Consider the following 13,788-nt stretch of genomic DNA (forward strand, 5'->3'; position numbering starts at 1 on the left):
ACCCCTTGCTTAATCTGTTGGCAGTTGGAATGTTATATCGTACAACTTTATAGTTCAAGGAGACCATGGGGGCCACGTCAAATTAGCAGGTACAAGGGCTAAAGGAGCTTTTATTATTCATCATAGATTAACAGCCTGACAGGTAAAGACCAGTACTAATGGAACATTCAAGTCACAAATTTCATTTTCTTACTCCACTCAAATAGAATGAATCAGTTAGCTCTGCAGCTATAACAAACAACCCCCAAATTTTAGTTGCAACCACAAAGGCTTTTTTCTGGGATCTGTGATGAAGAAGACATATGCACCAAAACTGGCCTTATGTGTTTTCTTCATTTCAAATCCAGGCTGAAAGAATAGTCCATTTTTGGACGTGTCATTCTTATGGCAAAGGTAAAATAGCAAGAGAGCTGATGGCAACCTACAATGAGTCTGTCTTAGTCAGTTTAGGCTGCTATAACAAAATTACCATACAGCTGTGGCTTAAACCACAAACATTATCTCTTCCAGTTCTGGAGCCTGGGAAGTCCAAGATTAAGGTACCAGCAAATACAGAGTCTGGTGAGGGTCAGCTTCCTGGCTTACAGACAGCTGTCTTCTCACTGTATTGTTCCATGGCTGATAGAAAAAGATCATCTCTCTCATGTCTCTTCTTATAAGGGCACCAATCTCATTCCTGAAGCCTCCACCCTCATGACCTAATTACCTCCCAAAGGCCTACTTCCTAATACCATTGCATTGGGGGTTAGGGCTTCAACATATGAATCTGCGAGGAGGAAAACATTCAGTCCATAGCAGGCTTTTAGAGCTTGTGCTTGGATGAGGCATAGTCAAGGTTACCCACATACCATAGGCCAAAGTACTCACATGCCCAAGCCTGATGGTAAAGGTGCAGAACCTGCGTGCTCCCCCACAGGAGGCACTGAGAGTTGTGTGATCCTAGTAGGAGTGCGAGTTGCTGGGAATGATAACACAATCCCCCACGCCATGCTCCCCTTTGCAGCCCCCCAGCCAATTCTCTCGCCAACGCTTTCAGCCCCTCCACTTCCTGCCAGCTCAAGGAGGGGTACCGTGGAGGGTCCCGTGGAGGAAGACCACACAAGCAGTGAGGCTGCAGCAGCTGTTGTTTCCGTGCTTCCCTGTTTTGTTCTCATCAACCTCTGAGTGCAGATGGCAGGGTGGGTTGGGAAGGAGACTGCAGATGAGGTGGAAGACAAATGGGAGAACAGAGACCTTTCTCATTAACCGAAGGGGCCACTCGGGTAGTGCCCTGGGCAAGAGACAGTGACCTTTGTGTGCACCTAGAGGGCTGTGCCTAAGAGAATGTAATTAAGCCCACTCCTCAAAGCCATCATCCTCTTCAATTAATATTTACTGAGCACCCACTGAGACCCTGGCCCTGTGTGCAGAACTACAAAACTCTCTCGGGCTGGGAAAGACTCCGACTAATTTGCACATTAAAAACTGTGCAGACAGAGGAAACCCACCTTTTTCCCTTTCCCAGTCACCCTGGGAGAGAACCTCTTCTCTTCTTCATTCATGTGTGGAATGCCAATTAAACATAGTAAACAAAGGAAACTTCTTACATTGTCATTTTCTTCTCTCTCTCCTTGCTTTACTTGCTGTCTGGATTTATTGCTCAAGAATTGCCTCCTCTAAGCATCATCCCCTATTAACCAGAGAGATAAAAGCCATAAAGGGAAGGGGAACTCTTTCAGCTCTCTTTGCCAGTTGTGAGACAGAGCAGCGCCTTTACAAGGGGAGTAGACATCTGTTGACTGAGACTGCCCGTCCTGCACCAGGGCTGTGCTCATGCTCCAAATGCAAACTGCAGCCATCAGAGACAGAGCCGGGCTTGATAACTGCTTGAGCCCAAAGCAAATCTGCTTGGGCACTAGAACAGAAATTGTGTAGTTTTAAAGCAGATGTACGTTCTTAATGTGGTTGGCTGGTAGCGCGATAAGACTTGGAGTATTTTTCCCCCTTAGCCTATCAGAACAGTTAGAGTAAATAATGTAACTTAAGACAGGCCAGTTCTATCACCATTCCATGTAATATTTAGTCCACACAACAGGATGAAACTTAGCTTTGCATCACATACAGAAGGCATTCCATTTTCTCACATGCAGTATGATATTAGTAAACAACATATGTCTCCGTAGTTATAAACAAAGGTGTCATGTTTGCAAAACAGATCCTATATGTAGAACTTATATAAATGGGATAAAATGTGGGATTTTTGCTGGTTAAAATGGTGTTAAATATTTCAATCAGTGTGATCTTTGTGAGAAACATTTTCTCCTCTTCTGTGATCACTACCAAGCATTGTTTTTGCATCACCTTCCCCTCATCTGAGTTCTTGCTTCAGCACTTCTACTGTGACCTTGAGAAAATCAACTAGTCTGAACCTCTGTTTCTCTACTTGTTAAATAAGGATGTTGATCTGGATTAAGGTTTCTCTAAGTCTATTCTGGGGAACATTGTTTCTGAGGAAATTAATAAGGGTAACATTTTAAAAAAGAGGTTCCAAGGTCAAATAAGTTTAGGAATTGTGATGTTAATCAATATTAAACACATTTCCTTACTCAGAACCTTAATGTGCTAATAATATTCATTGTGATTCTCCGAGAGAGAGAAATGCCTTGTTTCCTCAATTTATTTAGCCAGAAGACTTTTCCTTGTGGATCATTTCTCAGAACCAAACTGAACATTAGACTTTAAAGATCCTTCAACTTATAACATTCTGTGATTCTATTTCCTATTTATTCTGCCTAACTTTCCAATTTGTCTCACCTCTTTCATGAAAAGAACTACCTGGGCTTTTTAACTCCTTCATTAAGTGAAAGTCAGTCTGTTCTTCTGCAGTTTATTTTTTTTTTCCTCTGCAATTTATTTGAAAATTTTCAAACCCACAGAAAAGTTGAAAGAATAGTACAATCAATATATAGTCTTCACTTAGATTCAATAACTATTAACATTTTGCTCCAGTTACTCTCTCTCTCTACACACACACACACACACACACACACACACACACACACACTATACTATATGTATAATTTTACTGCTGAACCATTTGAAAATTGCAGACATCTTGACACTTTATCCCTAAATACTTCAAGATGTATCTTGTAAGACAAGAGCACAACCTCAGAACAATTGTTACACATAAGAAGTTTAATGCTGGGTAATATCACTATATTTAAGTTTCCCTAATTGACTCCAAAATGTTCTTTATAGTTTTTTAAACTCTGGAATCCATTCAGAGTTCACATATTAGATATGGTTATGTCTCCTTGGTTTCTTTAATCTAGAACCAGCTCTCTATCTTGTTCATCTTTCATGAGGTTAACTTTTTTTGAAAAGTCCAGGTAACTTATTTTATATAAAGTCTAACATTTTAAATTTCTATGAGTTTCCTCATAATCAGCTTTCATCGAAATATTTTTTGAGAAAATGTTAATAGGTGACATTGTTGCATACTTCAGACTACATCATATCAAGAGAGACATAATGTCTGTCACTTTGTTCCCTTTTTGGAGGTGTTTTGAGTAATAGCATGATTAAAATGTTACTTGCTATATTTCTCCTTTCCCCTTAGTAATTTATAAATGATCTAGTAGCTGATATTTTGAAACTTGTGAATAACTTCTTTCCTAACGACCCTTCACCCAGTGGCTTTAGCATTTGTTGATGATCCTTGCCTGGACCAAATATTACACTGGGATTGCAAAATAATGATTTTTTCCCCCTAATCTTATCTCTTCTAGTTCATTAAATGTTCTTCTTCTGTAGATAAGAATTTTCTCTTCTTCTTTCTCCTCTTTCTCTCACTATCACTTCCTCTGTCTCTGTCTATCATTGAGTATCATGATGTATCATAGATCCCTTTTTTCATTCAATGGTTTATAATGTATTATTGTAATTCATCTTTTTAACGTTTATTCAGAGACTACTCTGTGCCAGGTACTGAAGTGAGATTATTCTAACATTAAATCTTAGTCTCCTTTACCTTTCCCTGCAAGAATTTAAGAAAACTATCAGTGGAACAACTAATCCAGATTCTTGAAGTGGCCACTACTTTGCCACAGTTTTATCAGATACAGGAAACTGAAAATGGAGATGGGAGTGGGGACTGATCTCCAAATTATAATTATTATTTCTCTTTTGTAAACCTTGGCCAGGCTACTGTGGTTCCAGCAGTCATCAAATGTCCATCTGAATCATCACACAGGGGAAACAAATCAATTATCATCTCCGTAGAGCTACGCTGGATCTGCCTCAGAAGGGAGAGAATTCTAACACCAAGAACTTGGCCCCAGTACTTGGGCTCAGGGTCCATGGAAGGAGAATAATAATTTCCGTTTCTACTCTGAGCACAAAAAAGGTCATTTAATCATCACCCAAGTCATTAGAAAGACTGGGTAAATATGTCCATGTCTTTAGCATGTATCAGGGTACCAAAGGCCTGGGACAAGACAGGAGTCCCAGAGCACTTCCCTGGCCAGACAAGGGTCACGGGTCCTACATGGGCAGCATATTCACCTCTCCAACAGAATGTGAATGGTGGATTCCAAAATCCACCAAAGGAATCAGAAAATAGCCCTCAGTGGAAGGAAAAGGGACCCTATGTTCTTGGGAAAGAATAGATTGACCCATGTTGGTTCAATTTTCCAGTGGAAGGAGTGTTCTGCACATTATGCAAGGGAAGACATCTTGCAGTGCAACAAGCCTGGTGTTGTAACACCCTGCTAACCAACAGAGGTCAGAAGACATGTCCAAAGGACAGATAAACCTTTTGGACTTGATTATGTTTCTTTCGCAGGGGGTTGGGGTGGGGTGTGGAGCCTAGGAGCTTCTCCTCCAGCCCTAGAAAAACCCACAGTCTGTGTTCCCAATGGGAAGGGGCAGACAGAACAGGCAGAAATTGGTGTCCTGCCAGGGAATCAGTAGCCAGGGGGTGACTGTGATCCCTGGAATCTTTGTTACCTCAAGAATTACAAAACTTTAGTGTCTCTCTGAGGCCGTGGGGGAAGATTCTCCCAGCAGTCAGAGCACCTTCCAAGGGACAGGGCTCAATGGGAAAAGTTAAGGTTTTAGATGCTATAAAACCTGGCTTCAAATGCCATCCCTGAAATTTATAAGGCATAAAGCCTAGGCAATTTAGTTATTCATTCCTGCTCCCTCATTGGTAAAATAGAGACAGGAAATACCTCGCAGATCTGTTGTGATCATGTTAAATAAATGTAGAGCGTGTGCATGGCATTATTAGTTAGCATTCTTTTCATTCCAGGTAACAGAAACCAACCTGAGCTGATTTAAAGAAAAAAGTAAGAGAGATTGAGACAAAATTAATTGTAAGGTTATAGTGATATTCCATCATTCTTAGAGTCAAGAAGGCTTATAATAAGGCTGTAACCCCAAAATAAAAAGTCACCAAGAGAAATGCATTGTAGCTTCTCCTTATCTGTTTTTAATCCTTTTTATGAGGGTTGGCTCTCTCTCCTCCAAGCCAACAGAGCTGACAGAATGTGACTGTTCATAGCTTTTGAGTTTATATATCACTTTTCAAGACACCAACACAGAGGTAGAAGGAATCCATAACTCCAAATCTGATGTCTTACAATAGAGTCTGGTTCTTTACCTTATGACAGGAGTTCGCTGTGGCCATGACTGGGTGGTGGCTGGGACCGTGGAGTGTAGACTTAGAGAGTGTAAACACAGCTGAAGGGACTCACCCTGTGGTGAGCAGTATACTGAGGGGATCTTTACAGGCTGGGTGGACATTCTAACATACATTTTCCACAGGAACCTAGCCCAGTATCTGTCACATAATGGGGGTGTTACTTTTCTTCTCCCTTCCTCTGATACCAGATATGAAGACTCTAAGAGAAGAGTTGGGGAAAACTACTCAGATATTCTGGGGCATGTAGGACCTTATGATAACTGAAATGGAAGAAATTAGGATTAACACAGTATCTGGCAATAATAACACCACTAGGATAAATAGGGCAGGCTATGTACTTTTTAGACTTTCCTTATCTTCCTAAATTTGGCTTCTTGCTGTGTTCTGTGAAACATGTCTGCCTACCCTTGGAAAATCTCATTTCTGGTGATATGATGGCAGGAAAAATCCTTCTATGGAGAAAAGTGCTCTCTACAGAAGTGGGTAGGTTAGGAGGGAATGGTTAGGGCTAATGGTCAAAGAGAATACTAAGAACAGAATTGCTGCAGAAAATTAGCTGGCTTTTTCCTACTGCTACAGACCACGTTTGCAAGTGCAGCAACTTTGCAAAAAGACAACATTTATTCCTTCCTTCTTTCTTCCTTTCTGCCTTGCTTCCTTCCCTTCCCCTTCCTCCCTCCTTTCTTTCTTTTCTCTTTTTCTTTCATTCATGCAATACATGTTTCCCAAGCATTTTAATACCGACAAAGATACAAAGAAAAGCACTCAAGATGTTTTACATGATCACCCTTTTCTCCTGGGAAACCAGAGGCTCAGCCTGGGATCCTGGAACTAAGGACTGGGCATGAGAGTAAAGAATACTGTCCTGTGAGTATAGGAAGCTGATTAAAGTGGCACTTCGGCCCAGAAACTGAAGGTCAAAGCATCCAGATCAAGGCTCTCCATGAATGGAGAACATGAATCTGGACCAAAGGGTCAACAACGGTGAGCATGCAAAGCAGAGCTGCAGGTTGACACAGAGCCTGGCATGACCCCCCGAGGCTATAAGCTGCCCAAGGCAGGAACTTCTTATGGGAAGGCCTCAGGCCTTTGCCAGAAGGGTCCTCTGAAGGCACCCAGGCCTTTTGTTTCTCTGTAGAACAAAAAAGAGTTCTGAAGGGAGAACTATACTCCACACTAAATGTGCTCCTAATAGTTTAAGTCAGAGTATAAAAATCTTCCTCAGTAATTCTATTTCCTGCCAACTCCCCAGTACAACTTGCAAAATTGTAGTGAAAGAAACATTTTGTAACAGGGAAGAACAAATCTGACTCCATATTAAATCTGTTCCTTTAGCTCTAACCCTGTGCTCTGTATCCTGTGCTTAGTCCTGCTGGTTCTGCTCCTCTTGTAAAAGAATGTTGCCTATAGCCTGAAATACACAGGACAGACCATTCTCCAGGCTCTGACCTTTAAAGGTATAACACTTTTCCATTCATATAGACATAAGAAGTTGCAGAACAGAAAATAACATTCATCTTTTTGGAGGTTTAGAGGAACATCCTGACCTGACCTAGGTGGACAGCTGCAAGAACAAAGAATTTCGACACCAAGAAGTTTGCAACAACCAACCACACCCCTCCCTACTTTTTAGTATAAAATGAGCCTGAATTCTGACTTGGGGAAGATGGTTCTCCAGGACATTAGTTTCCCATCTTCTCTGTCTGCCTACTTTCCAAATAGGGTCGTTACTCTTTGCCCTAATACCTCATCTCCCGATTTATTGGCTTGTCGTGCGGCGAGCAGAATGAGTTTGGATTCTGTAACAATTTCTCTAAATTCACTACTGAGACTTAAAGTTCTCACAGGATCTTAGACCAAACATAAGCTCTTTCCTTAAGAACCACAACATGCATATGGCCATTTAAGCATAAATCTATTGACATCACCACTGAAAACAAATTATGTCTGCGTGGTAGAATATATTAGATGAGTTTCAGGGTCTTCCTACATTAGCAGCTTAGATTTGAGGCAGCATTTTATCTTCACATACTGGTATATTTGTCCCTACTATGTTTCTTGACCAACTGAAAGCCCTTGATTCCCTGGGAAATATTTAATGGGTAATGAGAATCACTTGAGTGACATGTCCTATTTGACTAAGTAGCCCAGCCATGTCTTTGCTATTGATATAAATGTTTCCATATTACATTTACATCATTTATATCCATTGTAAAAAAATATATTTCAACAGGGCAAACATAATGTGGTAGGAAGGCAACCCTGGGGTGTTATAAATATCAAATAAGTCATAACTATAATGATAATATTGGAATGTATCTTTAGAAGAGAGAGGCTGAGTTTATCAAGAGGTCTCAAGTGAACAATAAAGACCTCCTTATCAAGTCCAGATAAATTTCAGATTTTCGATAATCTTGTTAAACACTCTATGGTTCCTTATTTGTAATGCCATCCCTTAGTTTTAAAACTGCTCACTGCCTTTATAGTTGCTGCTTTTTGTGGCTTTTCCATATCTGATGATCTCTAGTAAAACACTAGTCTGGTGTTAAAGATTTCCACTTCTCCCTTCCCCAATCCCTTTCCCATCTCCCTTCTCCCCATCATCTTCTAACTTCTACATCTAATAGTAGGACAAGGACACAAAGAAGGAAAATAAAATGCAAATAAGAATTTGATGTTTAATAACAGGAGACAGAGAAGTGTAGCACCCACTTGAGCCTTCTTCTGTACCTAAACAAATCTCTCTCAGCCTTCACTGTATTAGTCTGCATGGGTTCCCATAACATAGTGCCACAGACTGGGTGGCTCACACAATAGGAACTTATTTTCTTGTGCTTCTGGATGTCAGAAGTCTGAAATCAAGGTGTCAGCAGAGTTGATTTCCTATGAGACCTCTCCTCAGGGCTTGCAGATGGCCATCTTCTCCTTGTGTCTTCACATGATCTCTCCTCTGTGTGTGTGTGTGTCCTAATCTCTTCTTAGAAAGACACAAGTCATATTAGATTAGGGCCTATCCTAATGATCTCATTTTAATTTAATTACCTCTTTAAAGGACCTATATCCAAATACAATCACATTCTCAGGTTAGATCTTCAACACATGAATTGAAGGAGACATAATTCAGCCTGTAACAGCCACCCTGCCCCCGCCATCTACCTTTACTAAATTCCACTTCTCTGCCACACTAGCCTCCATGGTGTCAACCATCCACAGCCTTGGTGATCTCTGCCATTATGTTAGCAGCTGATTAAATTCAATTGGGCACTTATGGACACTGTCTTGAGTGGTTTTTAGATGAAAGTCATTTCTCTCTCAACAAGATCCATGAGCACAGTGACAGCTTTTAATCCCTCTCAATGCCTAGAATACAGTCAGCACATTAGTAGATAGGCTTGCAATAAAACAGAAAAGCAAAACAAATCTCAAATGAATTGAAAGAGATAGTGGCATTCTTTTAGTTGCTGTGTTTGTACATTTCATCCCTTTGAGAAGAGAAGCCCCTTAGAGGCAAGATTGTGCCTCTCTGAAAAGAAAACAGAGGAATCAATTCAATTTGGCCAGTGAAAATGAAACTTGGACAATTTTCAAAATCCTCTGCCTTTTGACATGATTTTTAAGTAAAATGATGTGAAAATTTTATAAAAAGGTCAATTCCAATATTTACATATATTTGGCTGAGATTTTGTTTATAGGAACTTAGTTAACTTTGGATAATGATCACTAAACATCAAGTGATCCTTCTCGGTAGAGTAAGTTTAGAACACTGTAGCCCAGATACTGAAAGCCAATCTTGAGAGTAGATACTAGCGAGGTACCATCTACATTTTATTTTACACAGTTCGATCCTCCCATTTATAGAGCTACCTCATACGACCTTCTTAACTTTACAAGCATGGTGGATAAATGTCTTTGCTGTGACCATGACCTTTAGGATGTTATTTGGCTCTTCATTTCTCCATAACTACTGTATCAGGCTCTTTCTGAGCTCACTTTGCTCATGCCTGAGAGTGCGCCTCCCACCAAAGTCTATTCAGTTATAATCATTCATTTGTTGCAAAGATTCAGTCTCAAACGAGAGATGAAATCTATGTTGTTTTTCTGACTCTTTATGGATGTAAGCAAATTATCTACCTTATTAGAAAAAATTATAATTCCTTAGCATAAGAAATAAAAGTCAGACTGAGGAAATTCCAGAATGGCCCAACTCATGAATTATGTTATCTTCCAAGACTGCTCCAAAGAGAAATTAACCCCTATTTTCATGTTGCTGGTTATAAAGAGGGAAATGACAGGAAATTCTGATTTAATGTTCTCTGGACTGTTCATTCTTCAACAACCAGGATAATAATAGTGGTAATTATCAAAAGGAATCTGACATCTGCACAGTACTAGGCCTATGAGATAATACCTATGTTGAGGGAAACTAGGATATTAGGCAGATGAGAGGGTATGTCCAGGAATGCTGTCTAATTGACTCCCATTTATTACCATGGGCCAAGTGCTTTACTTACATTACCTAATTTAGTCCTCATAATGAAGTGGGTATTATTCTCACTGTTTTATGAATGAGGAAACTGGAGCATCAAAGAGTTTTTGTACCTTTCCCAAAGTCATACATAAGTAAAGGAGAAAGGAGTGTCAAAATGTACACTCCCAGACTGTCAAACCCAATTTACCTAAGACTGTATCAAGTTAAAGGCATGAAATTTGGGTAGGAGAAATGTTTCTCCTAAAGTGACAGACTGGGTTTTTTTTTTAAAATCCTCTTTTATGTATTTCCCTGGTCCAACCCCTTCAAGTTTCCATCTTCTAAGAGGAAATGGACCTGCCAGAACAACTGAAGGCTTTACCTAAGAGTTTTCACATTGTATTAAATGAGAGAGTCTCCAAACTGCCTAAAAGACAATTACTTATGTAGGAAATAATTATATTGTGTTTTGGCATGAGGACATTTCTCTCCGCAAAATATATAGGAACAACCACCACTTACAGCTGAAAATAGAAGGGGTGTCTCTTGCTTTCCAATGACTGCAAAACACATTCCCAGCAACTTCGTTTCAGAAAATAATGTTCTTATTTAATGCTCCTTTGGAATTCTCCCTTAGCCTGAAAGTTACCAGTGACCTGCCATCAACAGTCACAATCGGCGATGCCAACAACTGTTCTAGTCTCCGCCGACCCACACAACAACCCAGCCACAGGAGCAAGGGCAAGCAAAAACAACACAGTAGCTCCCTCAGTGAAAAATTACTAGTGAGGCGCAAGCTTTCATGCACAGGGTTTCTAGAGAGATTTCAGCCAGACCTCGTAGCAACCCCTCCCCCCAACCCCAACCAGCAGAGCCTCTTGTTGATTCCCACCTTCAGCAAAAAATCCTTTAGGGCAGCAAGCGCAGCAGGAAACCTGTCATTAACAACCACCAGAGTGTCACATCAGCGATTCTCAGGAGTGTCGGCTCCACTATTTAACTCAGCTATTTACCTCACTGGGAGAGCTTTGTTTGATTGTCAGAAAATAGAGCATGTACATTTGTCGGTCATAAACACACAAACAAGCTCTCCAGAGCACAAATAAACAAAATGATCATGCACGTTGGTAAATATGTTTGCATTATTTAACCAAACCAGATGAAGCATGTGAATAACCCTGCATATCAAGTACCATCGAGTAACTTGCTTGTAATCTGCCTTGTACAATACAGCCGTTGCCACTCATTTCACTCACCCAATTCAGACCCTGGAAATGTACTATTTTTAGACCGGCTTTGTACACCACTATTTACAAAGAGCACTGTTAAATCCTTTGAATAGCAGCCAAGAAGTTGGGTGAGAACCTAGAAACCTGCCACACAGATCAGCATCCTAATCAACTCTGGGACAGTCAGAGCTAAAGATCTGCCTTTGTTTCCTTTTCCTCTTTCCCTTTGTCTCGACGGGAATATCAATGTAAAAAGGCAAGGGGATAAAGGGGTGGGCCTTATCTGTTCTTGTTCAAATGGGTTGCCTGACTCAGATAGCAGCCCATTTGTCAACATCTTTCGTGATTTAAGCTGCTCTTTGTCAAAACCACTTTTGGAAAAGATTTGACCATTTATTTACTTGGGAGCCAATGTGACGGCAGCAGGTGCGTCATGGAAAACTCAGACGTGGGTGCTTCACAGCGGCTGGGATTCCGTCACGTGACGGCCCACTGCTCCCGGCCAATTCACTGCTGGCAAGCTGGCCAAGTGGCCACACAGGAAGGGGAGACAGAGAAGAAAATAGTAGGCAGAGAGTTGGCGTGAGGCAGGTGGTGGATGAAGCAATCGCAAACAGAAAGGACTGAAACACCAGGGAGGAGATGCAGGGCCTCGTATCATTTTGCAGCCAGCAAAAAACCTGAGGGAACTAAGTTTGGCTCTCTTTTGACAGCTTGAGAAAAGCTGAGAACGGAAGCAATGACTGGGCTAATTCTGGACAAAATTTTTAAAAATGATATTTGAGAGAAATCCACATCTTTGCTTCAAATCTTAGCTTTTGTGTAAATTGCTCATTTTCCAAATTCTTTATTTATTTTTTCAGGTGACTCTATTTGCATTTTGTGTAGTGGATGGGATCCTCTAAGACATCCTTGGTTATCTAAGAGGTGAAGAGTCTGCTCAGCTTCCCCCTGGTGTCATTTTGTTCCTTGATTTAGCCTGGATTGGCTGGTGAAATCAGTACAGCCAGAAAGTGGCCAGGCAGTGATATCCTGTCCTACCCCCACCCCTGCACCTGTTCTCAGAGGTCCTCATGAAAGTGCTCCTTTCCTTTACAGAACTAATCAGAGGAGGAATAGACAGGAGGATTTTGAGTACTCTGGATCAAAAAGTGGTCTCTGAATTTGAGGCATTTTATTATTTTATTATTTCAGGTTCAATAGGGTTTTTATGTTCATTATAATAGAGGCATCTGGTGGGAAAGCAGTATGCCGAGATGATTAATAACAGTAACAACAAAAGCAACTTAGTTTTGAGCCCATATGGGCCAGGCACTGTTCTAAACACTTTATACAATTTGTCTGTCCTTACCAACAGCTCTGCAAGCCAAGTGCCATTTTCCCCGTTGTGGAGAAGTACTGAGAAGCAGAAGGTCACTTGGCCAAGGTCACCAGCAAGTCAATGACAGATCTGAAATTCAAACCTAGATTTGTGAGGTTCTTTTTGTGACACCAGGCAACATCATTTGTAAGTGTGAACCCATTCTGAGCATCAAAAAGCACCGGGCTTTACTTTGATGGCTCTCAATTCCATATTGAGCTGTTATCTTAACAGGCTCAACATGTTTATTTATCTGGGACTTTTACAGAACAGTAATAGGATTGTTATTTGAGTTTTCACTGATAGAACTAGACTTGTCTACTGCTACTTTAGATTCCTTCTTATCTCCTGAGGATTCCATTGGACCTGATTCCCTTTTCCGGACGTGGTATGGAGAACATGGCCTATAGTAACAATGCATAAGTGTATCTTGGCTCCTGGGGGGAGGGATAAATTAGGAGTTTGGGATTAGCAAATACACCCTACTATATGTAAAACAGATACACAACAAGGAGCCACTGTAGAGCACAGGGAACTATATTCAATATCTTGTAATAACCTATAATGGAAAAGAATCTGAAAAAGAACATATATGTATACATATATATAAACTGAATCACTTTTCTGTACACCTGAAGCTGACACAACATTGTAAATGAACTATACTTTAATAATAAAAAAGAATATCCTGGCTTCCTTTATAGATGCATAGATAGATGAGGAAAGAATTTTTTTCCCTACCCCTGAGCATGTAGGCAACACCACTATATGGCAGGCTTGCATGCACACAAAGCTGGACTTAAATCAGTCATTGGACAAGGCCTGGGCAAGAGTTGGTGCTAAATAGGAAAGGGGACAAAGGTCATGAAGAGGTGCAAAGTAAACAGGAAGAGGTATTGGTAAACTTTTCATGTACAATAATACAGCTGTCATAGAGAAAATCTGCTCAATAGATTACTCTCACTTCCCTCCTGTATATCCATTACCTTGGCTGATCACCATCACCCAATAAGGGAAACAGGAGGAGATAAGAACTATAGGTCTT

At 40.6% G+C, this 13,788-nt stretch overlaps 1 protein-coding gene across 1 annotated transcript in view; it reads right to left on the bottom strand.

Annotated features, from left to right (window-relative positions):
* JADE1 (jade family PHD finger 1) overlaps nt 1-13,788 on the bottom strand; it is a 206,857-nt gene that overhangs the window by 163,039 nt on the left and 30,030 nt on the right. The window lies entirely within an intron of this gene.

This window comes from Camelus bactrianus, chromosome 2 (genome assembly GCF_048773025.1).
Source record: "Camelus bactrianus isolate YW-2024 breed Bactrian camel chromosome 2, ASM4877302v1, whole genome shotgun sequence".
Lineage (NCBI taxonomy): Eukaryota > Metazoa > Chordata > Mammalia > Artiodactyla > Camelidae > Camelus > Camelus bactrianus.